The following is a 25,044-nucleotide window of genomic DNA, read 5'->3' as shown; positions in this document are numbered from 1 at the left end:
GCCAGAGACTGAGGTCATTCTCAGTTTTCCCCTCCACATAAATATAATCAATCAAACTTGGCTTGTTTTAACTCCTGGGTCTCTCAACTCTATTCCCACTCCCTCTGTCCTACCTCAGGCCCTCACTGCCTCTTAGTGGCTTTTCTGTTTTCCTGTGCATGGTTCTCCCTTTTGCTGCTATAGTGAGCTTTCTAAAATAAGAACCAGAATGTCATTCCTTGCTTAAAATTCCTATGAGGAGTCTAGAGTGAGCTTTAAAGACAAAGTTCATTCCTCCTCACTCGATTTAATAGGCCCTTCATGATTTGCTTCCTAAATACTCTCCCTGTCATTGTCATTCATTTCCCTCACTGCCTGCTGTGGACTGAATTGTGTCTCCTCCAGATTCATATGTTAAAGCCCTAACTTGTATTTGGAGCAAGGTCTATGAGGAGATATTGAAGGTTAAATAAGGTCATAAGGAGAATGGGGCTCTGATAACATAGGGTGATAGGATTTGTGTTCTTATGAGACACCAGGGAGTTCTCACTTCAGCCCCCAACTCATGCACCTGTCCACACACATGTGAGGCCTAGTGAGGACACAGCCAGCAAGATGGTGGCCAGTCTACAGAGAGGTCTTACCAGAACATACCATGCTGGCACTTTGATCTTGGACTTCCAGCCTCCAGAACTGTGAGGAAATAAATGTTCACATTGTTTAAGCCGCTCAGTCTATGGTATATTGTTAGGGTAGCCCAAGCTAAGACACTGCGCCCTACTCCCCACGGATACTTCACTCTAGAAATTGTTACTTCAGAAATGCTGTTTCACTGAGAACATTTTGCTCTTTAGTGTTTCCAGGCATAATTAGGCACTATCTTCCTATCCTCGGGTTACCTACAAATCCCTGGTTTTCCTTCAAGTCACAAGTTAAACTTTACCTATGCTTGGAAAACTTTTCCCATCTCCTCTCTGCCAGGCAGATTTTGGTATTCATTTATCTGAATCCTCTTGTGCCGTGGACACATCTTCATTAACATCTATACTCTTCTATGGTAACTTCGTATTTGGTGGCTTTCCACTGAACCCTACATTTCTTGAGGCCATTAACTATGCTTTTTCATCTCGTATCTCCAATATTTAGCACCCTGAAAAATAATAGGTGGTCATAAATATTGTTGAATGAATAGACAAATAATAGTGGTAGTTATTCATGTGTTAACTTTTATCTCTTGAAGATTTTTTCCACTCTTTTACAATCCAAACACCCAAGCTTCATATATTCTTCTTATGAAATCCAGCTGTTAATACAGGATTTGAAATTCATTTACACTGATGTATAAATAGCTGATAACCATTTATATCTCCCAAGGGCATTTCGGTTTTAACAGGGATAGAATTCTTTATCTAAAGAAAGAACTCTTTCTTGGTATCATTTCAGGCCTAACAAGCGTATGGGATTGGTTTTAATCGAGGGTAGTGGTAGGGCTTACGAAGTTTTCTTTGCTCCAGATTCGTACTCCATAAGCTCCACCTAAACACGAGACCAGGCCTATTACCTGCTGGTTCATTCACAGAATGAACTGGCATGTCAGATTACACAGCACATTTATTTTTGTTTCTATTACACTGCATAGATCATATGAACTTCACATCTGGTAAACATTTATACATAAAATGTGCATCTGCCAAGAATTGCGGTTTTCTGTGACATCCCAGTAACTCTGAGTCAAGGTTACAAAACTAGCATTGCAGAGATTTGGTAATTTGGAACTTCATTCTGCTTCTAGTTATTGAGAAAGTTGCTCTCTTAGTTCCTTTGAGGACCTTGTAAGTCACCATTATAGGCTTGGAAAAGCCCATTGAACTGTTTGTGGGCTCCTTCTGCAGAAGTCATCTCGTAGAGATCAGAATCTTGTCATTCAAAAAAAAAATTCCCACAGAAAGTATTTCTCAACTTTTCTTAATGACCCATTTTCATGTCTGATAGTCTCATCAAGTTTCATTTTCATATTAACTTAAATTCTGCCTAATTTGGTTTTGTCACTTAGTACTGTTTTCCATAGACGTGAAGAATAGCATATTTTTATATAAACTGCAGTACTAAAGATACCAAGCAGCGCATTGTCTCATAAGAGGAAAGCAAACCAAATAACAACATCACAAATACAATTCAAGTTAAGTTAGCAAAATGAGGTTTTCTCAATACAATGTGACTCAAAGCTGACCTGCTAGTTAGACTGGAGGTTTGAAATTTGGTGTGTCGCTTATAGTCTCAATATCTCCAGTGAATTCTGTCCTGAAAAGCCTGAAAACATTAATATAATTGAGGAACTTGTTGATTTTACATTAATTCAGAAAGCAGTTCAAACATTTTATGGTAATTATCTTTTCCTTTCAGGAAGGAGAGGGACAAATACTTAATGTCTTGAAAAGTGGAATTATGTAGAAGATGAATCTATGTAAACTAAATGATAGAGAAACATGTGGTGAAAAGGTACCTTTCTCTAGTTTCTAGAAAGGAATAATACAATATTCCTACCATTGTATGGGAGGAAATGAAGGTGACTTATCTTGGTATACACTTGACTGTAAAAGTTGGGGATTCAGCTGTGCTTGATAGTTTCAGTATTTTTCTACTGGCAAATGAGTTAACCATTGGTAACATTTCTAATGTTGGATTTAAAAAGTAAATTTCGAGACATACAGATTCTTTGAACAATTCTTTAGTGTTTGTGGATTCTTCAAAAGAGTATTTGAAATAAAGCAAAACAAGATCACAAAAAAGCAGACATAATACTGATTGTAACTTCTATAAATATCTGCAGCTTAAAAAAGATAAGATGCTCTGTTAAATGATTAACATATTTAAAAATTAAAGGTCATGAATATATTTTAAAATTTCAGAATTTTGCCCGAGTTCATATTAATGATTCGTCTTTGCCATTTTTGAAGTTCTTTTCTTTTAAATGAGATTTTTGTGCCCAAACCCTCCAGATTCTTTTATGATATTGATTATTTTCCTTTCATTGAACACTTGAAAATAGCAACCTCTTTGGCCAGGAACAAGCTGAAAATTCACCTAAGTGGCAACCTTTAGGTAGCCAGATGCTGGGTCTCTGCTGTCAGAATAGGTTTTGGTTGCCATCCTTCTATCGGGTACTTAGCTACTTAAAGCTTTTGGATACCCTTACTGATGAGGCAGTAGAGACCACTAAAAGTGAAATTCTGTGAAGTGTTTCAGAAATTTTGAGTCATTGACTAACTCAGCAGCAGGTGTTCTGAATCAATGATGATTAGTTGATCTAGTCATTAGAGTTTGTTGGTAGGGTCTCAAAATGGTTTAATGAAAAGGACATTTAGTATAGAGGAAGTTGTTTGCTTTAAAAGGAGCCTTATTATAACTTGTAAATGTTAAAGGAAAATGGAATGCTTTAAGGGTTTTGTGGGAGGAAAATTTAACTTGTGGCTTTGAAGGAGTCAGTGGTGTTTAAACTAAATTAGTGGTTAGAGTGATCATTTTCAGAATTTTGAGAAAAGGGAAATCACTTTCTGATTTTTTTTTCCTGGAGGTTTAGGATTTTTTCTTTTTTTCTCTATTTGTTGACTTACATACTTGTTTGTTACAATTTACATTTCATGGTGTTGTATTCAAGAGTCTAGCCATTCTCCATTATCATCAGTTTCAAGTGACTTAGAAAAAGTGGTTGGTGTGATTTGGTTCACAAATTACGATATTTAAAACAGTACTTTTTGTTAAAAAATTTAAATAATAGAGTTACATAGAATGGGATACTGTCCAACTCTAATATTTCAGCATAGTTGTCCAAATCAAATCAATATGTCACTATGTTCATCAAGTGGCTCATATTGATGTGTTTTTTCCAATAGGGGACTTGGTAAAATTGAGCAGTGTGAGGGAAACAACAGCCCATAATGTCACTGTTTTTATGTTTTGATTCAGTCAAATATGCTGATTCTTTGATACACATCTTTTTTTTTTTTTTTTTTGGCATTGCATATATATATATATATATATATATATATTGGTTTATGTCTATCATGTTCTGAAGAGATTGAGACTTATTAAGTAGCAGTCACATTGGAATAAGGCAGGAAGATATCAGAATGGAAAATATGAAAATAATATTTTTGTTTTAATTACGTCTAACACAAACTACAGACTGTAAATTATACGTTTGCCAAAGACGATTATAAATCTACATAATAGGTAATGGAGTTCATTATACATAGTGTCTTGGTGTCTTCATTTTAACATACTGAAATTATTGTGTATTTACTATGTTTATGTCAAGAACTGTGAAGGGTCTGCAGTTTTACCCTACTTGGAATCTAATAAGTTAGTCTGCCACAGTTTTAGGCTAGCAGAAAGGAGACTCTTGGGTTGGAGAAAAAAGGACTTTCTTACTCACAACACAGCACTCAGTATCAGATTCCTATTTTCATTGATTCCTTTTGTCCCCCAAGTCCCATGAGGTTGATGTGGAGCGACCCAGGTTGATGCTGCATACAAAGTGGTTTATGTCACAGCTGAGGAACTCTGAGCTTAAGAAATCCTTTTTTTATAAAAAGGATACTAGCAAACTTGTCCAATTTTGTACCGGAGGAAGAAATCATCTCTATTATACTAGGCAGGAAACAAATCTGCCCTCATCTCAGGAGTGAGAAACTATCTGTCTCCTATGATTGTTAGGGATATCTCCCAGCATCCTTGGAACAAAGCTGATTCAAGGGGCACAGAAACATGATGCAGAATTGTCTGCCAACACCTTATAGTTGAAAAATCAATAAAAATGCAGAATTTTAATATATACTGCATATCATTTAATTTTTATCAGGTGGAAACGTTTTTGGCAATTGTCAGGAAGAACCATGGTGTATTTTGTTACTCTGGAAATAGCTAATAATGCATTCCTGAGCATTTTTGATTTAAAGGTAGTTTACCATGAATGCATTATGCAAATATAGTTTTACACCTATTAAATTTTTATAGTTTTTGAAATTAGAATTATTCCTTCACCTGTGAAAAACTAATCTAATAACTATACTTATTATCAAAAATCATTTATTGATGGCTCCAGAAAATTTTAATGCACGGCTTGCCAGCATATATAGAAAATGACATAAACTTAGTACTTAGAAAAATTTCATGTATTTTTTATTTTTTTAATGTAATGATAGTTAATTGGAAAAGCAAGTAAATTGATATTTCTGCAAGGCATGCTATATAATGAAGAATATTATTATGTCTTCCAAATGAAACAGAAATAAAAATATGAAATAAGAAAAATACTGGTCTTTTTCTTCATATTATCTTCTCGGAGGATACTTTTACTCTTCCATGGAAAGGGAAAGATAAAATCCAGACAATAATTAAAGAAGCAAAGAATATAGGAAAATACATTACTGTTCTCCCTTCTACTGATATTACTGTCAGTCACTATCAGCCTCTCTTCAAATGAACACAACTAATACATAGACTGGTTTTCATGGAAAGTAATATTGGTAGAACTACTGTTTATCCCAGGAGTCACAGGACCAATCATAATTTAGCCGGGGATTGCAAAAGTTTCTTGTTTTGCTTTTTTTTCTGAACAGACCAAGGATACCTCTTACCTCAATATGCACGTTCTGAAAAACATTTAATAAAAATAAATATATGAGCTACTTACATGAGATCTCTTTGGCGTGAGAGCAAAAATGTAAAGGATGGGGAAAGTAATTGACATAGGATTAGTCCACTTACCTACCATTGCCAAAGTCATTGTGTAGGCTTAATTTTTTGGAATCTGGGAGTTCAAATCTGTGTGATTCACCTTGAAATTCTCTAACACCTCCTTGGAAATCCCTTTTGTTTTGAAGAATAAGAGCTTAAACTAAATAAAAATATTCCTGATTGACAATCACATGAAAATTTTCTAGGGTGAGAGCCAAAGAATCTTTTTGTATGTTATTTTTTTCTGAACCTTAAATAGACCCAGATGAATTTTCTTTTAGTACTTTTCAAATAATTTAAATGAATGATTTGTCTTCTAATAGGAAGTCTGCATTTTATCATAGAGGTGGATTATATGCCTTAAACTTTACACCCTAAAGAAGCAGTATCTCTTTTCTATTATATCCATTGGATATACTAACAACTTAGTTCATTATAGGCATGAGATCTTAGAGCTTTGCAGATCTCTGGATTGAGAGACTTGACAAATCCAACCACACTATCATTTGAGGTAGTGGAGTATAATAAAAATTCTCATAGACAACATTATTATGTTTTACCATTAGTTGTCTGTGAAACTAGAATAAAATGGAATGAAAACATTTTCAATTTAGGAAGGACTCTGTTGTTCATGGCCAAAGAATAAAAAGCAAATACAAGCCGTCACGAAATTGAGTGTGGTAGGTTTCTTCCTTTGCTTTTAAATTATTTTTTGTAACGACTTGATCTACTATTTCAAGAATATTTGGTTATGAAATAGAAGCACAATCTTAGAAATATTGATAATAAAAAAGTACAGTTTATGTCAAGTCTGAAACAGAAAGGCTAACAAGTTCACGTCTTTTTAAGAGTTTAAACAAACTAATGCATTTTACCTTATTGCATTCTTTTTTGAACAAAAAACTATGAACGTGGTGGTGGATTTCTAGTATGAAATCTAAGACTCACAAAGTTCAAATACAGTTTCATTTGTTAAAATCTCTTAATTGCCAATCCTTGAGGTAAACCTCTATTGATTAAATCGGTAATTTTCAGCGGGGTTGATTTGGTCCCCTGTCTATGTTAAAGAACATTTTTGGTTGTCACAACTGGAAAAGAGTACTACTGGCATCTAGTGGGTAGAGACCAGGGGTGCCACAAACTGTAAAGTGCACAGGACAGACTCCACGATAAAAACTTATCTGGTCCCAAATGTCAATAGTTAAGAAAACTTGGGCTAAATATACAGTAGTGCATTTAATCCATAAAGAACTACAGAATATCAGCAAGAAACAGATTTTTGCTTCAAGAGAAGCATTGAATTATATAGTAGAAAGCAAGAGTCATAGGACCTCAAAGGGCCTTAGCTAAAGTTGTTGCCTCTGCCTTAGTGTGACCAACTTCTTTTAAATGTCTCTGAGTCTCATTGAGTATTGTACAATAGAACTGATAGTATAGCTCTTACTTCGAGGGCTTGCAAGACTAAATGAAATAAGGTATGTAATTGTTTAACCCATTACCTGGTTCACATAGGATCTCAATAATAGCTATTATTTGGGGGTAATATCAGAAAGTAGCAATTAAAATTGTCTAAAGATTGATGGTGTTTTAAGGAGACATTAAGTTTTCTGTTCTTGGATAAGTTCAAGCAGAGTGTGGACAACAGTTTGTATTCCTTCCAAATCTATGTGTTCGAATGGTGTTCCCTCTTTTGTAGTTAAACAAAACCATTCTTAAATAAAACATCATATAGCTGATAGTTTTCCTTGAGTCTTTAGTAACTAAGAAATTTTAGGTAAGGTTGACATCAAGGAAGCATAGATAGTAATATTGTTCAGTAAGATTAAACTTGCTTTGTATTTTGACACTAAGACATTGACTCTAACTTTTTTGCAAACATCTTCCCTTAGTTCCTATGCTAACCTGTGTTATTTGCTTGGATTTCCCCTAGACTATCTTCTGTGTGTCTGCAGCATCAGATTTCTTTGTATATTCATTGCCTAATCAAGTCATGGCTGGCTAGCTATTTACTCTCCATCTAACATGACATTTATTGAGCACCCCCTGTATGCCAGATGTCATGCAATGTGTTGTACAAGTATTATGTCGTTTGGCAGGCAGACAGTAAATGTTCCTTGAATGAATAAATGAACAAATATATCAACCATAAAGCAATGTTAATTGGATTTCTGCTACGTGTCATGGAGTAATACTGTTATTATTAAAAATAAAAAAAATATATAAAATACATCTTCACATTATTCCCCTAAAAGCTCTTAGTTTTGTTGGAGAAACAGAATATGTTTATAATAAACTTTCTCTACTTAGTTAAGTACTTTAATTAAAATGGATTATCCATCTTTATAATACCTTATTGCTTGTCAGGTACTCAATAAATATAAGGTATTCAGCAATCACACATTCAGTAAATGTTCAAAAAATATTGAACAAAATACTATTCAGTGAATAGATTATCAAAATTTTATTGCAACAAAAGTCAACTGCTTGACAAAATGCTATCTTAACTGTGCAATAAAATGGAATTTATGCCAATGATATCACAAAGGATAGATATGCTTCATTAAAGTAATAGATGTTTTATTGCAAGTTTTACTAATTCAATTTTTGTAAATTAAATCAGTGTTTTTTAAACTTTAAAATTATTTTACTTTGTAACAGCTTGTACTGCTTTGGCTTTGCATTACGCTGCCCAAGTTGGTCTTTTAATACAAAATTATAAGGGTTGGGGGAAACTCCTTTCTCTAGAATAAATTTTTTTTTCAATAATAAAATGCCAGTTTTATGAGCCTGGTACTAACGTAATCATGGATTTAGCCAGTCACTTGGAATAATTACATACAAACTTAAAGTAGTTTAATTTTTTTCTTCTTGCTTTATGTGAACAGATAGAAATATTAAAATATGTTTGAGATAGATAGCACAGGGAGGGAAATACCTTTAGTTTTCCTTCTGAAAATAATACAATTCCACAATTTAAAAATAAATGTGATATAGTAAATTCCATTTCAAAAACCTCAAACAGATGTGTTCAATATTTTAGAATATATTCAACATTAAGAGGAGAAACATAATACTCCAAGAATTAAAAGACATTTTAAGAAGTTATGTAACAACTCTCATTTCACAAGAGGGAAATAGAAATTATTTAAAAATTGTACTCATGTGATAGGAACTATAGAGTATTATATGTTGGGTGTTTTCTCTGTGATCGACATGAATGAGAGATGCATTTTATTTACATGTAAGAATGAACAGTTGCCTTGCGGATCTGTAGCAATGACAACACATGTGATTTTATTGTAAAGTTAAGGAAAAGTTTTTTATTTTAAGAAGTGTTGGGAAATGTGCTAAAAACAAAATAATAATATGATTAACAACTTTCATGAAGTTATTCTGATGTTTTTCTCATAATTTCTTTTTTACAAAGTGAACTACTTTTATGCCTGGAAATAATGTTACCAAACAGTTAGGAGTATAAGACTACTGAATATTCATCAAGTACGTTTTCTCTATATTTTAAAAGCAGGGTACCTCAGAAACGTTTGGGTACCTTCCTAATATTTTGTACCAAACTAGTGTTCTTTAAATATTTTTAATGCATTTCTGTTTTTAAAAAAGTCCTAAATTGTATTCAGATAGTTTTATAGTACAGATCAAGGGATGAGTGTCTTCTCATTTGAGGATACAGGATTTTTCATATTTTGTATAGCATGTCACAGTATATGAAACTCTTGAGCTGTCATTATCACATTTGGTACTCATGACAGTGAAATGGAGTAGAATTAGCCTCTCATCTCTGTATACATATTTGGCCTCCAGCTCTGAAAGAGGCCCAGTGACTGGGGTGGGAGGGATCACATATCTGATGCTTTATAGAGCTGAGACTAGGGTGGTATTGTTCTGCTCAGTGTTGAGTAGGTGGAATTTTTTTGAAGTTCTTACAATACTGCATGTGAATAGAAACCTTCTTGTGTAAGCCATAGGCTGACTCCTACAGGTCACTGACATCAAACCTTTTCCCAATTAAGAGAGACATTACAGATTGGGAAGAACACTATTTGGGGGGAACCATTGGACCTAGGTTTTGATATTGGCTCTGTTGCTGTATTTAACATTGGTTAGAATATTCAACCTCATTGAGCCCCAGCTTCTAATGTTAAACAATGAAATTGGATGGGAAGGACTTTGTGATAACTTTCAGTCATTTGATTCATTTTTCCTAGGGAGCACCTTTGCTCCTCTCTTCATAGGGAGTTTCTTGTTTGTTAAATGTATTTAATGCCTTCTCTTATGAGTCACTGAGAAAAGTTAGTCCTTGGTTATCACTGCTGTGGAGCCCACAGTTGAATTGGATTTTCGTTCTAACCTGGTGTTGAGTTAACTGAGCTAATGTCTTGACTTAATAAATTATTTGATTTCAAATGACCCAATAATGGGATCCCACTAAATGGAATTATCTTCATACACTGGCCCAATTGTCCAGAAAGAGGACATCATTCCATGAAACTCATATAGTGTTCATTCATAGAAATCTTATTTTAATGAATGCTAACATACTTCCATCACATATGACAGTATTACTCTCCAACAGTATTTCTTATTTTGAAATATAACATATTTTATAATTGGGACTCAAACTCTACCTTAAAATGTTTCTTAAAAATATGTACTGGCCATATTTTTATAAGAACTCATATATTTGAAGTTTATATATACCACTAAATATGAATTCTTTCCTTAATAAAGGAAATACTTGTAAGTTGCTTTGGAGTATGTAATTAAGACCCACCTTCTAAATATATAAAATAATTTTCTCATATACTTAATTTTCAAAAAGAAATATTTTGAAAATATGTTCAGGCAAAATATCTCATAAATTTTTTCATTGTTTAAAAACAGAAACAGGTGTGGAAAAATCCAGCTTAGCCCTCATGTGTTAAGATTTTTGGCCTGCGTAAGAAGACACATGCCAAAAAAATGTAGCTCAAGACTCTACAGATGGTTAAGGATGAGAATTGGGATAGAATCTTCTTGTAGTCAGAGACAGTGAATTATGCTGACTTAGCAATGGCTCCATACAGCTATCAAGACTCACATCTGTGTGAGGTTGACTCTAATCAGGGGGCTGTGTTTGACAATTCCAATGGGAATTATTTGGCTAACAGAGAACAGTGTAGAAGAAGAGAGAATGGGATTCTCAGTACATCTTTTAGACATCTTAGTGTGGACTGAACTTTAAAAGACATCCTTGGCCAAAAAGGAAATGTATATGTGTATGAGCGGGGTATAGATATCTTTTTGCTGGTTTTATATTTGGTTGTACCACCTTTTGGCACATAATTTCCAAGCTAAAATATGATATTTCTAAAAATAAACTCTTCTCCAAAAATAATAGTGTTGGTCTCCTATGTGGAGTTGGATGGTATCTGGGCTGGCTTGGCCACTAGTGCAGCAATAGGTCTCATGTGCCAGTTGACTTTACAGCATTCCACAACCGCATTCTGTACACTTTGTCCTAGCCAATCATTTCGCTGATGTGTAACCCCAAAAGAAGTCATCTTAGAAAGTGCAGATGGATTAGCATAAATCTGTCACCACTGTGAAAAAATAAAGCTAAACATTTTACCAATGGTAAGTGTGCCATCAAAATATTTAACCGATTGCCTATAACAGGTAAAGCATAGTGTGCTGTATGGAATTAATGGTTTTAAACCCTGCCTCTAGGAACTCACAACTAGTCAGGTAAGTAGGAGATACACAGATACACATGAAGGTATATTACCTTACAGGGAAGTGATAGATGTCTGCTTTGTTCAAATTCACAAATAATGCACTATGGGTATTTAGGAAAGGATGATTCTTTCCAACTATATCAATCAGTTGTTTTTCCACTCATAATTTTGCAAATCCTAGTGTTAAGGAGAAGGGAAGAAAAGTATTTATTGAATCCTTACAATGAATGAGAGACTTTATAAGGTGCTTTTATGTCATTTCATTTAGCATTCGCAACAATCTTTTATAGTAGATAGGGTAGATTTATTCCTGATTTAGAGAGGAGGAAAGTAAGATTCAGAGAGATTAAGAAACTTGTTTTAAGTCACACAGTACGTGGTAGATTAAGAATTTAAATCTCTTTAAATCTTTTAACTGAAAGCTTATTCTCTTTCAGCTATATTGTGGTTTCTGGGATTATGTGGAGGAATATACAAAAGTGCCTAGATTTGGGCAAATCCAAAAATATTTTCATTTTGGTCTATAGGTAATTGCACTACTAGGAGAATCCGGTGGACCCTTCTGCAGATAGAGGGTGTGGATAGGGAGTTGGGAGCTCGAAGAGGGTACAGGTACAGTGTAAGTTGTAACATCAGTCTTTGAAAACTAGAAACTGGGATACATGAACATGTAGAGAGATAGAGGCCACCAAAGCACTCAGAGTACCCCAGGGTTGAATATATGTCTATACCCAAGAATTTACCAGTAAGGAACCTCTCTCCAAGAACTTAAAGCTGATGAGAAACAAGACTGACATTCAGCAATAGATATCTGTGTATATATCCATCCATCTCCCATTTATTGAATTTCTCATATATGAAAGCTCTAAGAAGCACACAACGAGTGAGAGAAAATTCAGATTCTATCCCTGTCCTCAAGAAACTCACATTTCGGTGGGGGAAGATGGACATATATACAAGTAATTACATCAGAGGTCCTCCAAAGTTTCAGTGTGAGACAATCCTAATTCTTGCTCAGAGTGAGAAAGATGTCACCATGGAAAGTACAAGGATCATGATGTCTAGCAGGAGTGGACACTGATGATTTTTAAATGGAAAGTGGGGACTACATCATGAAAGGGCTTATCTGAGAAGCTAGAACTGTGTCTTGAAGGCTATAGAAAGCCATTAAAGGACTTAAATAAAAAAAATTAATTGCAGAATATTGTAAACACATAGAAAAACAACACAAAACATCAATGAACCCATCATTCACATTTAATTGCTTCAGATAGTTCTGTCTTTTTAAAAGTAATAAAGTTGCAGATAAACAGCTAAAGATCTACCCTCATGCCTTTTTCCATTTCTTCAAACCCAGAAATCATCACCATCTGAAGGTTGCTGTATATTATTCCAATGTATACATTTGTACTTTTATTATATATGTATGTATCCCCAAACAACATGTTGTTATTTTATCACTTTTAAAATTTATAACCATGGCATCATACTGTTTATTTCTTTTTGGAACTACTATTTTCCTTAACATTATATTGGTGTACACAGCTTTAGAACATCTTTTTTTTTTTGTCTTGAAATAGCCAGGATTCATTAGGGAAACAATTAGCTGTTACTTTTTTTTCCAGTTAGACATAGTGCTGCAGTGATACATATATCTCCTTGTGTACACAGATATGTTTTTCAGAGTATTCCACTTGAAATAGAATCAAGAAATTATGGCATGTGCTTTTTTCAACTTTACTAAGCATTATAAATTTCTCTTCAAAGTGGCTATACCAGTGTAGTTGCTTTCAGATCACGAATTACTATTTTCCTATATTCTCTTTAACTTTTGTTGTTAACATATTTTTGAGAGTGTGAATAGTATTTTGCTTTAGTTTGTATTTTCCTGTTGTCAAGATTGCTAACATTCTCATATTAGATGTCCAGGATTCCTCTTATTTGAATTTCTTCATAATCTTTACCCTCTGTCCTATAGGATTATTTATATTTTTCTTATTGAATTTAGGCTTTCTTTCTATATCCAAGGCACTAAACTTTAGTTAGAAATGTATGTAGCAAATATTTTATTCTAGGTTAGTTTTGTCTTCTAACTTTATGATGTTCTTTGTTAGAAAAATATAAATTTCTTTTTTTCCCAACATTAAAAACGATATTCTATATTTTTATAAGAGTTTTAAATTTTTACTTTACATATTTGAGTCTTTAATCCATTTTTTTTGTATATGATGTGAATAAGGGTACAATTATATCTGTATTTCTCCTCCTTGATATGATTACCAATTATTACAGCACATTTATTCAATAGTCCATCTCTTTGCTACTCATTTATAATGCCTCTTTGCTCTTATAACAATTTCCCATAATAGGTGGGTTTTGTTTGTAGGATCTTGATTCAGATCCAGTATTTGTTTATAGAATCTTGATTCAGGTCTGGTGTTCTAGTCTAAACTCTTGTCAATACTAAATCTTAAAATTACTATAGTTTTTAAATAAAATATGATATCTGGTAGTATAAATCTATTTTTCTTAATTTTTCTTCTTCAAAATTGTCTCGACTAATTTTAGCCTGTTTTTCTTCCATTTGAATATTTTAATCAGCTTATCAATTTCTGCACCTACACTGAAACAGAAAACACCTGAATTTTAATAAGAATTGTATTGAGTGTATAGATTAATTTGAGGGGAAGTCTTTCACTTTTATGATATTGTCTTGCCATATTAACACATTTATTTTTCATTTATTTAGAACTTTTTTGTACTCCAATTGTTTTAGTCACCCTAGACGTGACATTATTTTGATTGCCATTGGGGATATCCTCAAAAATACATTTTTAAATTTCTTGCTGCTAAAATAAGGGAATGACTTTTTATTTTTAAAAGCTTAGTTTTGTATTCAACTTTGCTGAATATGTTATTTTTTATGTAGAATTTAAAATTTAGATAATTGCCCCTAATAATTGATAATTTTATTCCTTTCTTAGTCTTATACCTTATTTTTGTCTTATTTTCTTACAGTGCCCATTACAGTAGTAAATAGAACTGGTGATTGCAGGCATCATTGTATTATTTATGGCTTTATTGAAAGAGAATTCTAACATTTCACCACAATTTATATTTTCTAGAGGTTTTTGGTTTTTATTATTAAAGAAACTTTTTATTTTGAAATAATAAATGAATGTTGCATATTTCAAAATAATGAATGAGTGTTTAAATTTTCAACTGTTTCCTCTTCATCTATTTCAGTAGTATGTGTAGGTATGAGATAATAAAGACCCAGCCTATGACAGTGGCATTGGATATAGAGCAAATAGAGTCTTGAGGATTTTGTTTTTAGTTATGAGAGAGGATGAATAGAAAATAGCTTTTGAAAGACATGGTTCTGATTTAGGATGACTGTGTGAATTATTTAATTAGAGAATAGAAAGAGAATAGTGATATTTTAGGGATAGATTTTGAGCTCATTTTAATATTTGTCGAAACTGATTATTGGTTGGCTATTGAAAATTGATCAGCAGACTTTTGGATATAATTATTTAAAAATGGACTCTTGAAATTAAAGAGTTAAGCATGACTTGGAGATAAAAAAAAAAATTGTGATTTGGTAACATCAAAATGGTAGATAAAGCTGCAGGGGAGGAGAAAATTTCCTAGTGAGGGTTTGCAGAATGAGAAAAGTGGAGGCTATTACTAAATCCGAGAAACTTAAATACATAAAGGACAGTAGGAAGGACTCTCAGAGGAGCCTGAAAATAAGTTACTCCCAGGGAGAGGGGTATCAAGGAATACTTAGGGAGAAAGTTTCAACAATAATAGTAAAAAAAAAAGCCATCGATATGAGTCAAATGCAGGGAAGTTAAGGAAGATGGCCAGAAAGAGTTGACTTACTTCAGGAATTAGGAAATCGCTGGTGCCTTGGAGCAGCAGTTTCAGCAGAGTGCGTAAGTTGGACATTCGATTGTAGTGGGATGAAATTTTAGCAGGAGGTGAGGAGATGGAGAAAAACAAATGAAGACCTGCCTTTCATAAAGAGAAGGAGAGAAAGGTACCTGCAAGTATAAGTCAAGGGAAGAATGATCATTTAAGAATTTATTGTTAAGTTTCCCAGTTTGAGAACTGTCATAGTGACAGGAAGTTAAACTTCAGTTAAATGTGATTGTGAGATAGTCGGTTACTGGATGTGGTGAAAAGATGATCAAGGTATGACTGGATAGTTTTAATTCAGAGTTGATTGCTCAGCTATATGTTTGCTTGCCCCTTGGTTCTTCTTGTGTCTAAAATCACGAAGCCACACAAAAGGATTTTATATAAAGCAAATCAGAGGCTAGAGTCAATCCCTGTATAACAATGAAGTCCTTAAATAAAGGTAAAATCTTTGAAAAATGTAAAACATAGGACAAAAATATTTTTTATATCGTAGTAATAAGTCATAAACATTTTTGTGTCTTATTTGTGGCCTAACAACCATATGCAAATGATCAAATGAATCTCTAATATGGGGAAAAAAAAATTCTAAATGTTGAAAAAAAAAGTAGCCTTGCCTAATTTGGGATAGAATGGTGAGTCTATTTTAGTTATTGTGATACAGTAAAGCTATTAAACCCACAGACTCTGCTAGTCTGTAACAGAGAAAGTCCTGTCCCTGTTCTTGCTTCAGCATTAGAATCAGAGGACAACCATATTCTAGATTCTATTTATTCTGGCACAGCTTAGTTCATTGGATTTGTTTCCAATTTAAATGATATCTTTGCCAGGTGAAGTTAGTAATGATTAAATAAATTTAAAAATATGTCTTTACTTCAGTAAGATATTTTCCATGTATTTAGATATCATTTGAAAATTACATTCATGATAGAATGGGTGAATTTTTTAAGTTGCAAAATTTATTTTTATAGTTGAATTAGCCAAAATTTGCCAACTTAAGTTGGGCTGCAACAAGCTAGCTCACGGTTTCCATGGAAACATGATTTCATCCTGTCTTTGAAAACCCATTTTGTTTTTTCTCCTTTATCATGGAACTTGAATCTCTGCAATGTTTTTCCTGTGATTTTTGTTCCAAGAAAAAGAAAACAGGTTTCCAATTAGAGTAATACATTATGCCCATTAAACTTTAACTTCATGTGATATTTTCATTTAGGGAGATAAACAGTTCCCATATTCTAAAATCTTTCCTATTTAGGTACTAATCTGCATTTTTGTTATTTTTGCCTTGTATTTTTAAATACTTTTGGCCAACCTTCAGTCACAATTATTCCAAGTATGTTAAAATTACTTCATACTTCTAATATCCTTATCATATGCTGTCTAGCTGATTTAGAAATCTTTCATGAAAGAGCTGTCACAGTCATCTTCATTTTTATTTCCTTCTCATACTTCCCAAGCCAGACACAGTTCATTCTCAATAAATGTTTATTGAGTGAATGATGCAATAAATATTTCAGTACCTACTGTACGCTTAGCATGATTAAGGATTCTGTGGAATGCAAAAGATCTCTATAATATACTTTCCTATTTATGGATCTGGGGAGGGTAAAGAATGAAATGTAAATGCTTGCCATTATTTTACCTAACATAAACCAGAGCTTTACTATCTCATTTACTCTTTATAACAGTCCTGGGAGAACTGTGGTATTATACTGATTTTTCAGATCAAGAACTCGTGGCTAAGTAAGGTTTGAGAACCTGCCCAGGTTAGTGAACTTGCCCAGGCTAGTGATTTGTGGACCAGAGTTTGAAAACCAGTCTTTCACTGACAACAAGTATACTTATTAGCTGGAGAGACAATTCTTTTATACAGAAAACAAGTAGTAAAGTGGTAAATGTTATTGGTTGTGAGGAATTCAGACAAGGGAAAGGTTATATGCATAGGAGTAATCATGGGTAATATAAATAAAAGCACTATTTAGTACATCATGAACTCTGTATAGTATATCTAATCAGCCCTATATATTTGCATTTCATCCACTGGAATAAAATATCTTGCCCCTTACGCTAGTTTCTTAAATGTCTACATTTTTTTTTTTTTTAAAAAGCAGGCTGCACAATGGTATAATTGTACTTTCATGTAAAAAAAAAAAAAAAGGAAAACGTCAATTGATTTTGCTGATTATCATAGATTCACAGAATGTCAGACTGGTCAATTCTTCTATTTTTATAGAAAGGAAAGCTGAGTGTCAGAGAGCAGTCCCAGATGGGTAACCCCTCCCACCCCCCACCTTTCCTCTCTTGCTTAAATTCATCTGATAGCAGAATCAGACTAAATACAGTCTTCCAATACCCAGTCTAATATTCTTTAAGCCACATATGTTTTCACTCATTGATTTATAGCAGGTAGGGACACCTCATTAATGGATAAAAATAATTCTAATAACTTTTGAGTATATATAATTTGTTTTCTCATGCTTCAATAAGCTATTATAGAAATATCTTATAAATATCTTACTGTAGGAGACACATTTTATATCCTTGTATAAAATATTTTTAGAGATCACTGAAAACTTTAAGTACATTATTAAATTAAGTGATAATAAAGCTTTGCATTTATGCTTTGCCTATTTTTTTTGTGTCTTTTCCTTGGTGATATTTTGTTTCTTTGTCAATGGCTTCAATTTTTATTTGTCCCCTAGGTCTTGTCTTGGGTTCCATGTAAGTGCAATACATTTTCATTTCCTGTGATTGGTTGTTTTCCTTGAGAGGGAAAGGTGATAATTTTAGAAAGATAATTACAATCATTATTCTAGTTAAATGCCAAATCTTTGTCATTAGTCTAACAAATCTAGAATTTCTCTTGTGAATTAGAATACCATAGAATATAAACTATTGTATTTGTAGCAAAGCTATAAAATTATCACTTATTAAGTGGTTTATAGTCACTGTAGGAATATTATTATTTTGGGAGGGGCTCTGTTCCTGACTAGCAATTAACATTAAATAATATATCAATGGTTATCTCTCAACAGCAGTCAAAAAACCATGATAATTCAAAATAGAAAATGATCAAAACCTTTAAAAATAAACTTTAGTACACAGAACATATCAATTACACAAGGCCCCAAGGTACCATAAAGCATTTCCAGGAAACCTCTCTAGAGTATCATAGCTGCAGTTTGAATATAAGAAATGTTAATGAAATGCTTAGCACTAATTTTATTGGTCCTCTTAGAATTAAGAATGATTTAGGAGTAAGTTACTCAGGATAAACCAAGTTTATTAAGCTCTTTAGGAAATTTAAATTGGTGCTATCTTTTCCTCCATTGCCCACTTGACAATTCACAGTCTTTGAAATTCATCAAACTTGCTTAGAAAAATCAGAAAAATAGCTACTCACATAACATCATGATTAGTTAGAATTGCTGATGTTTACTGAGTTTTGATTTAAGTCATATAGATTGTGGTATTTTATCTATTAGACACCTTTAAATTAATTTGAAAGTAGAAACTGTTAGAGGGAGACAATTTAATGAACACAAGAAGTTTTAAGAGAATGGCCCAGTGAAATGATATGTTTTTTAAAAAAAAAAAAGTGGGGAGGAGTATGTCACACATACATGTAAGCTACATTTGATTCATTAGTCTAGACTAGAAATACTGAAAATCCTATGAGCTTTTTTTTAATGGAGGTAAATAATTTCATGTAGTGCTTTCTTCCTTGTAATGGCTATGTGTTTATATTACCATCGTGCATGCTCTGTGAGTGTATTGTTGCTATGAGCCACCCCTAGTGATTTTATTTGTGACATACTTTTTAGAAAATCCTAATTTAAAGTAAGAAAAAGATAAACAAAATAAACTGAATTTAATATTCATCTTAGAAAAACATTAGAATAAAAAACTTGTGTTCTGGATACAAATTCTTTGTTGATTATATGTGTTACAAATATTTCTCCCACTATGTGGCTTATACTTTTATTATTTTTATATATTTTTTCTTTGAATACTGAAGAAGCTAAAGTAAACACAACCACCATACCACTATCGCACCCAATGAATTTTTAAAAATAGTGAATAACATCTAATGTCAGTCTATGTTCAGTTTTTTCTGATTGCCTAAAAAATATCTATGTACAGTTTTGTTTAATTAGGGATCCCAACAAAATTCATAACTGTATTTAATTGATATATCGAGTCCCCTTTTGTTTTCAAGTCACTTATTTATTGTATAGTTTTTCACTTTCTAGATTTTGCTGATATTATCCTCTTGGTGTCATTTAATATATTTCTGAATTTCTTATAATTGAGTAGGTATAGAAACTCGAATAGAAACTGGTTTTACCTTTATTGGCCAAAAATAATTCACAGGTGGAAATGTGCTCCTTTATTATGTCAGGAGAAACATGTCTTATTCTACTTTAATGAAGTTAAGGTAGATAACTGGGTTCAGGTATAGTTAAGCATAATGCATGTGTCCTAATTTTCTCTCTAACCTTTCACTTAATAATATTAACAGCACTGGTGATCCTGGCCCAGATCCATTACTTCAGGGGTTGCAAAAAATGATTTTCTAATTCTATTATTCTTCTGGCACTTACCAACTATTGCCTCATCAACTATTTTATTATCCTGAAATATCATCCATGTAGAAAAAGTAGGATAAATGCTTAATCTCTTTCTTGTCACTCTAGCAACCCCCGAAGGTGACACATGGTGTTTTTTATATTTATCATTCTGAACTCACAGATTTAATAAATTGTTATAGTTGAATCCATTGCAGTTATTATTTTTTATGATCAGACAGTTTCATCTTTAGCCAATAGGAGTCCCTCAACTTAGCTCTTTGGTCCTTTTGATCTAGTCTCAGGAGGAGCTTTTGAGACTTTCATTGTTTTCAGAATGAGAAGATTTCTGTCTCATACATCAAGTACCCCAGATCTGAAATCTTTTTTTTTGGAAAAGCTATTTTCCCCAAAAGCCCTGGTTTCTTTTAATGGGAAATGGTATTTAGAAACCACAGTTGGGGTACTAGAGTTGCTTATTGATGATTTTATTCATAACACTTGAGCATAAATTGCTCATTTCCACCCTTTTTTTCACCCTACCTCCTCTTTTATCTATGCCATTTATGTTTTTTATATTATCTTATATTGCTATTTAGCTTTGCATATGGCTACATTTTATTTTCTAAGTAGGCAAACAAGGCACAATTAGGACTAGAATTAATATCTCATGACCAGTTATTCAGTGTATTATGGGTGAATTGGAAGATTAGGTGATTAAAGAAAATTTGGCCTTAGATGTTTAAAATTTTATTAGCTTCCCCTTTGGGAATTGATGTCTTTACTTTTCCGATAATTTATCTTCAAAATTAGAGCTGAGTTGAGAAAAACTAGGCTAATACATATTAATATTGGAGGCATTTAAGGATTAGAAAAAGGACTTCCTTCCTTCCTTCCTTCCTTCCTTCCTTCCTTCCTTCCTTCCTTCCTTCCTTCCTTCCTTCCTTCCTTCCTAATTCTTTAATGTCCCCACATATTTAGCCCCTTTTACCCCATCTTCCTCCGCCTCCCCGCCCCCCCTCTGGTAACCAATAGTCTATTGTCCATGTCTATGAGTCTCTGTTCTGTTTATTAGTTGAAAAGGGCTCCTTTTTAAACATAGCTTAAAACTACAAACAGAGTCCCATGGCCTGATTTCAGTGGATTTGCTGCCACAGGCAAATAAAATACACTGTGCTCCATGTTCCTTGGCTATCTTTTTTTTTTTTTTTTTTCCTTTTTTTTCCTCATTAAACTTTGTTTTAATGGAATCCCAAAATGTTGTGACAGATTTTTGGTAAAGTTGTTTCCATTAAAAAGTACTGATTTTAAAAACTAATAACTTAAAAACTGCCACACACAAAAAACCAAATGGTCCACAAAGAATTCACCTTTTCTTCTGAAGGTTTTACGATACATTGTGATCATCAACCAGTCTTTTACTATTAAACTTAAATGGCTAATTGAGACACATAGTTCTGAGACAGTTCTTCCACCACTGATTAAGACTGGGGTGGCAGGTATTGGAGATAATATTCATTTAGTCTTCTGAGGTTCCTGGGCAGACTTGGTGACCTTCCCAGCTCCAACTACCTTCTTATCCACTGCTTTGATGACACCCACAGCAACTGTCTATCTCATGTCACGAACGGCAAACTGCCCTAGACGAGGATAGTCAGAGAAGCTCTCAACACACATGGGCTTACCAGGAACCATATCAACAATGGCAGTGTTACCAGGTTTCAAGAACTTTGAGTCATCTTCTAGCTTTTTCCCAGAATTATGATCAATCTCCTTCAGCTCAGCAAATTTGCAAGCTATGTGAGCTGGGTGACAATCCAGCACAGGTGCATATCCAGCACTGATTTAGTCTGGGTGGTTCAGGATAATCTCCTGAGCCATGAAGCCAGCTGCTTCCATTGATAGGTCATTTTTGCTGTTGCCAGCCACATTGCCACAATGAACGTCTTTGACAGATACATCCTTGACATTGAAGCCCACATTGTCCCCAGGAAGAGCTTTACTCAAAGCTTCATGGTGCATTTCAACAGACTTTACTTCAGTTGTTACATTGACTGGAGTAAAGATGACCACCATGCCATATTTGAGAACACCAGACTCCATTTTGCCTACAGGGACAGTTCCAACACCACCAGTTTTGTAGACCTCCTGGAGTAGCAGGCGCAAAGGCTTGTCAGATGGATGAATTGTTGGAAGGATACAATTCAGAGCTTAAAGCAGAGTGGTTCCACTTGCACTGCCATCTTTACAGGGACTTTCCATCCCTTGAACCAAGGCATATTAGTATTTGGCTCCAGCATGTTGTCACCATTCCAACCAGAAATTGGCACAAATGCTACTATGTCAGGGTTGTAGCCAATTTTCTTAATGTAGGTGCTGACTTCCTTAACGATTTCCTCGTATCTCTTCTGGCTGTAGGGCGGCTCAGTGGAATCCATCTTGTTAACTAACACCAACTATTAGTTGTTTCACACCCAGTGTGTAAGCCAGAAGGGCATGCTCATGGGTTTGCCCATTCTTGGAGATAGCTGCTTCAAATTCACCAACACCAGTAGCAACAATCAGCACAGCACAGTCAACCATGATGTGCCTGTAATCATGTTTTTGATAAAGTCTCTGTGTCCTCAGGCATCAATGATGGTCACATAATACTTGCTGATCTCGAATTTCCACAGGGAGATATCAATGGTGATACTACGCTCATGTTCAGCTTTTAATTTATCCAATACCTAGACATACTTGAAAGAGCTCTTCCCCATCTCAGCAGCCTCCTTTTCAAATTGTTAGATGATTCTTTTGTCAATCCCACCATACTTATAAATCAGATGACCAGTTGTGGTAGACTTGCCAGAATCTATGTGTCCAATGACAATGATGTTGATGTGAGTCTTTTCCTTTCCCATTTGGCTTAGATATAGCGTTGGTTTTCATGACACTTGTGTCCTGGCAGCAAACCTGTTGCAAAAAGCCTTGGCTATCAGGTGTCTTATTTTGCTGCTTGAATATTAAGAAGCTGCTGTGCCTGGATGGGATTTTAAATTACTCCACCAAACTACAGACAACCAAGTTACTTCAGTCACTTTGTGTTGCGTACCTTTAATGACAGCTAGGTAATGTACTCTACAAAGGAATCAAGAAAGCAGTCAGTCACTCTGCAATATAAAAACAAACTCTGCAATGTGTAAAATAATAGCTTCTTTGACTCTGTTAGCTTATCTGTAAAATGGGGATTTATAATTACTGGTCTGTCCACCTTACTAGAGTATGTTTAGAGAAATATGATAACAAATGTCAATTGTTTAGTTAACTATCAGTTGTCATAAAACAAGGTGATATTGATTAATTACATGTTTGGGGAGGCATGATTTTACCTATGAAATTCCAAAAGCTACAATTATAGTTGTGTTATTTTAATGACTCAAACCAAACTCACATACATATATACATGAATTAATTTTTAATTTGTTTACCAGTTTGCCGGTATTTTGCCCTTCTAAATTCTACCTGGCCCAACTGGTGCTTCTTTCTACTACCTTAATATCAGAAATAGAAAACACAATAGGCGTGTGTATGTGTGTGTGTGAATGTGAGAGAGTGTGTTCATGTGCGCGTGTGCGCTTAAAAGGGAAGATCAGAATTTCAGTTTCCCACCCTTTTCCTGTTTTACAATTTAGTTGAAAGATGCAGCCTATAAAAAAGTTAGTGTTTCATGAGGGGACTATTTTTAGTCTTTAATTTTATTCGAAGGTTTTACAGCCAAGTACAGCAATCAGATTTCGAAATAGCATCTTTCCTGAGTCCCTTGTTTTGAAAGCTTTTATTACATTCCTGGTGGCTCCTCATGCTAATTCCCATGAGGACCCACTGAAGAATACATTAATTGGAAGGAGATAAGGAATTTACTTTTATTTGTATCCATTGTATCCACTATTCTCAGAAATTACTCATGAGTACTTATTTTGATTTTTAAAAATATTAGAAATAATGACAGTAGAATATGATAAACACCTAAGGTATGGAGATAGATGAAAGAGATATGAAAATAAAAGAGAATAACAGTCCGTCAATTTATCTCCTGCTTTCTCTGAGAATCAAATAATTCTCAGAGCTCTTTGATTTTGAAAGTGGGATGATCCACTTGAGGTAAAAACTTAACCACGATGCACCATGCTGAAAACCTTCCAAAGAATTCACTTTGTAATTAGGGAAAACAATTCTAAATTTAACATGGTAAATGTGGTCCTTGCGGTACTTTAGCTCCTGCTATTCTTGTTTTTGATCCCATACTATACTTCACTGACCTTCCTTCTGTTCCTTGAATAAGCCAGACTTACTCCATCTGCAGAAGGGAAAGTTTGTCTTCAGTTCTGGACAAGGATGGCTCCTTCGTGTTACTCAGTTGTCAGTTCAAATGGCACCTTTTCAAAAATCTTGTCTAAACCTCTGGCCCCAAGTTTTCATTTCCTCATACCACTTACCACTATCTGAAATTATCTCATTCAATTATTTAGTCTCTGGAACATAAACTATGTGAAAGCAGATTCCTTATCTAGTTTGGTCACTTCTCCCAGCACCTAAAAGAGTGTCTGTCACATAATAGGCACTTGGTAAATATTTATTGTTAAATGAATATAGTGGAGAGAGTTCCAGAGGGAAAGAAACTGAATTTGTTTTGAGTCTGTTGCTGGTTAGAGGGCATGTGACGGGCAAGCAGTACTACCTAAATAAGTCTTATTTTCCTCAATATTTCCCAAGATTAAAAGAAAGAAATTTATAAATTTTCATTATCTCAGTAATCCAGCGAGGTCAGGGAATATGGATCATTATTTCTGTGGTTGAAGGAAGATTACAGATGACTAATTTCATCTCCTTTTCTTTTTTGAACATTAGAGCACTATAAGAAAGATATTAAGTTATAGTTAGTAGCAGCATTAAATCTATAACCTGGATTGTCTGGACTGTATTTAGCTTAGCATGGATTCCACATTAACAAGTGAGCTCAGTTTAAATTTCTACATTCTACATTCTGTTAAAAGTAATTTCATCTTTTCCATTATCTATTAAGAACTATTTATATAGTATTAAAAGGTCAATTTTTTTCT

The 25,044-nt window shown here is 33.8% G+C and overlaps 1 protein-coding gene and 1 pseudogene across 5 annotated transcripts in view; one reads left to right on the top strand and one right to left on the bottom strand.

The window, feature by feature from the left end:
- COL21A1 (collagen type XXI alpha 1 chain) overlaps positions 1 to 25,044 on the top strand; it is a 343,061-nt gene that overhangs the window by 203,984 nt on the left and 114,033 nt on the right. The gene's annotated exons all lie outside the window — the stretch shown is intronic.
- Positions 21,458 to 22,845, bottom strand: LOC107511371 (annotated as a pseudogene).

Source organism: Rousettus aegyptiacus, unplaced genomic scaffold, assembly GCF_014176215.1.
Source record: "Rousettus aegyptiacus isolate mRouAeg1 unplaced genomic scaffold, mRouAeg1.p scaffold_m13_p_1, whole genome shotgun sequence".
NCBI classification, from domain to species: domain Eukaryota; kingdom Metazoa; phylum Chordata; class Mammalia; order Chiroptera; family Pteropodidae; genus Rousettus; species Rousettus aegyptiacus.
The sequence above is the reverse complement of the archived record's forward strand: the minus strand, read 5'-3'. Positions and strand labels throughout refer to the sequence as shown.